This window comes from Branchiostoma belcheri, unplaced genomic scaffold (assembly GCF_001625305.1).
Source record: "Branchiostoma belcheri isolate BF01 breed outbred unplaced genomic scaffold, Haploidv18h27 scaffold67, whole genome shotgun sequence".
NCBI lineage: Eukaryota > Metazoa > Chordata > Leptocardii > Amphioxiformes > Branchiostomatidae > Branchiostoma > Branchiostoma belcheri.
Genome location: NW_017804320.1, coordinates 1,012,440 through 1,016,143, shown reverse-complemented (window position 1 = coordinate 1,016,143; position 3,704 = coordinate 1,012,440).

Here is a 3,704-nt window from a genome sequence, read left to right as displayed (position 1 = left end):
TTATCAATCAGACTGGGGGACCGATAGGTTTTCAACAATGAAACTTGCATGTATGTATGTAGCGTTATGTATGTATGTATGTATGTATGTACAGTAAATTGTTTTTACGTTTCTTCTTGCTTATAATAGAATATCAAGCATATCATTGCTTTCCAAACATAGTATGTAGAACTAAAACATTTGGCAAAAGCTAGCATATTGGATACAGATACATTTGAAAACTGTCTAAAACTATCGCAATGCAGGAAATAACGGCAATGAAACTTGCGCAATTTGCAATAAGGTTTTCAATTCGTGTTTAGACATTTCATAGTTGCAATCTTTACCCTCTTGTGCAAATGTATACAGTAGTAGAAAAGATATCTTTAGAGGAAGTACATTTACTCGGATGTACTCTATCTGATACAGATAAACCCTATAAGAGCCCCTTCTTTTCTAGTGAAGTTAGTACAGACCATGTTGTGGTATTTTGTTTTTGTTTGTTTTTGAGTTTCTTTTTTTGTTTGTAAATAGTTGAATTGTTTTTTGTAAATATTTGCAGGTATACTCTGGCGTTGAATATCATGTCAGAAAGGGTCTTAACATTTTTTTTCACAGAAGTACCTATGTCATATATGTTATCATATTCTCATCTCAATCAGTCAAGAAACAAAATATCTATATTTCATACCGACAACGGCTTTGTAGGTCGAATATAAAGATACGATTTTTCCCAACCAAAGATTTTGAATAAAGAAATGAGAAAGTATACAAGTGTCTCAGTTTCATTTCTATCCCACTTCTAGACCACCCGGTAACTTTAATCGCTTTAGATAAGGAATCAGGAGAAAATGAGGAGATAAAAATCAGCGCCGACGGTGTGGAAAGACTGACATTCTTGCGTGAAGAGTGTAGGGTTAACGTTAGGCCACAGCAGGTAAATTTTATGGATGACATCCTCCGCAGACTCCAAGTCTAATGCGAGCGGGCGAAAAAAAACAAGGCGGGCCGAAAACACAAGATTCCTACATTTTCAAATTTTGACGTCATAAACTTTGTTAAACAAGAAATGATACCTACGTGTATATTGTGCTATGCTAGGCCACAGCAAGTTAATTTTATGGATGACATCATCAGCAGACTCCAAATCTAATGCGAGCGGGCGAAAAAAAACGACGGACCGAAAAAAACAAGATTCTACATTTTAAAATTTGACTCAATCATTGTACAAATGGTTTTGATTCAGTGGGAACATCACATATACACAGCCAGCATCACATATCACTGCCTCAGAGTAAGTAACAAAACATTAAATCAGAGCCTTTTCTTGTCTCCTCTCTTCATACTTATCCGCCACCCGCCTTCCGGCATGGCAACAGACATCTTTGCCTATTTTTGGCATATTGACCAATTTCTTTTTTTTTTCAAAATCAGGCAAAATTTTTTCCAAAAAAAAACTTACAAAAAACTTTTCAAAAAAAAATTTCCAAAAAATTTTCCAAAATCAGGCAAAAATTTTTCCAAAAAAATTTTCCCAAAAAGGCATCACCACGCGCTGATGTCATCCATAAAAATGACTTGCTGTGTCCTTATAACGGCGAGGCCGGTTGGTCGTGCATGGGTTGTCTTGTTAAGGCCACCAGGACAAAGAGAACGATCACTGGTTACTGATTTATTGAGGATTATTTTTCTCAGACGATGAAAAGTTGGAGCTACCGTAAAATTGAATCTTGACGTTATCTTGGCTCACAGGTGTGCAAAGAAACTACATATCCACAATGCTGAGTGTCTCGCCATAGTTCATCAAGTGTACATACTGTACGCGAAATAATTCACTTAAAAAGGCATCCAGTGCAGTTTTTAGGACTTGGAAATCCGATTTTTCAAAGTCAATATTCTAGTCATTTATCTACATAATGAGTTGAAACCACACTGTCCCAATGTATATTGACCCTCATGGAGCAAAAAATTCCCAAAGTTCTGACGGGAAATGGTTACTGGAAGGGCCATGGGCTGATTTTTTAGGTACCACCCAGAAAATAAAGGACTCATCTTGGGGCTTGTTTCTTTAGTTTTAAATGCCCAAAGTATGAGGTGCTGATTTAAATGTGCTAATGTGAAGCAGCATGTGTCAATATCACAAAGATTGCCTTATTCAGAATATTTCCAGTTTTGCTGCTCTGAAATCCCACTGGATGCCTTTGGATCGTACATTAAAACACCCTATTCCGCCGTATAGCAGAACTAAAATAGTCAGGGGAGCCATTTTAGTTTTATATAGAATAGAAAATCCTTTAGAAAGCTTGCAGTGGTAAACCTAGCATCTTATTCTACTTCTAAAACTCGTCACAATTGAACATACACAGTCTTCAGATCTAGTTTCCACTCCAAATGTATCAGCTAGACCTTCCTATGTAACAAAATACCGGCAAATCAAGTCATGTATAAACTACTTTTCTTTCTATTTGAACAACTCTGCTCGTTAATTACAATGTACAAAACATCGTTACGGATACTCCCTTTCATCCAGAAGACGAATTAGTCTCTACAGTTTCTAAAAGACGGTCTTAAGTTTCCAAGGAAGTCTTTTGTCGTCTTGTTTCAAACTAGGTCATGACGTCATGTGAATACATGTTACTTAAAGAACTCTCTCATCCGATTTTGTTTACCAGAAGAAGCGGTGGTATTTTCGTTTCCCGTGTCTTTCCGTTGAAGAGCGGTGTTGGCGTGTGAATGGAGGCGCTAATTGTTTACAACTTAACGGTAGGAGTGACTGACAGGTTCCGTAAACTGTACCGACGGAAGGCTGGCGTCCGAAGCACCTGTTCCCATCCCCGTATCTCTCTGTCTCAAGCCCCACGTCACACATTCACGACTTTGGTCTCCCGAATGCTAGACGAACGCCCGCCAACAGCTAACCATGCATCCGGAAGTAGTCAGCAGTGTTCTTGGCGTGTTCGGGTGTGAAACTTGACTCAAATTCGTTTGGATTTCAATAAAGCAAATTCTTGTCCGAGGGCTAATCGCAGAAACAGAAGAAACATGGTATAAAAACAGACAATTAGTACATATAGAACTACTGATAACTACTAAGAAACTACTGGAAAAACTACTAAAAAGGTAGGCGTAAATATGGCCAGACTGATCCCGAACTTCAGTCGAATAGAACCTGGATGCTTGGTTTTCGGAACCAAATTCGGAAGAAGGTCGTGGATGTGTGACAGGGGATTTTAAAGCCCGTTTAGCTCGCCCAGGTGCGCCCAGGGCCCTCCCTCCCTACCTAAGCGGGGATTTGAGCACAGAAGACGCCGCAAGCCTCCCCCGTCCGGTTCGAGTTAATAAGATCGTCGCGTCTTAGTCGATCGTGTCAGCCGGATTCAAGTTTGTTTTAGCGGGGAAACAAAATCTGTTTTCTTACGTCTGTAGTTTCCGCACACCTGGGTAAGCGGCGTGAAACGGGCTCAGCTCAAAGGTTCAGAAAAGTCGATAAGAAGGAAATGCAAGATTTGTTCGATGTTGGGTTTATCTCACTTTTCAAATCTTTCGCAGCTTTGGATTCGGCTGCTTTAAGTCTTGACGTCTTAGGAGAGGATCGTAACAGGTGTGGACTAGCGCAGAGAAAACACAGGAGCGTTCTGTACTTGGATTTTCGGGAACCGGTCAGTTTTAACCCCGTCCGTACAGCACAGTGGTTACTTTAACCAAAGCTCAAGTCATCGACGCGA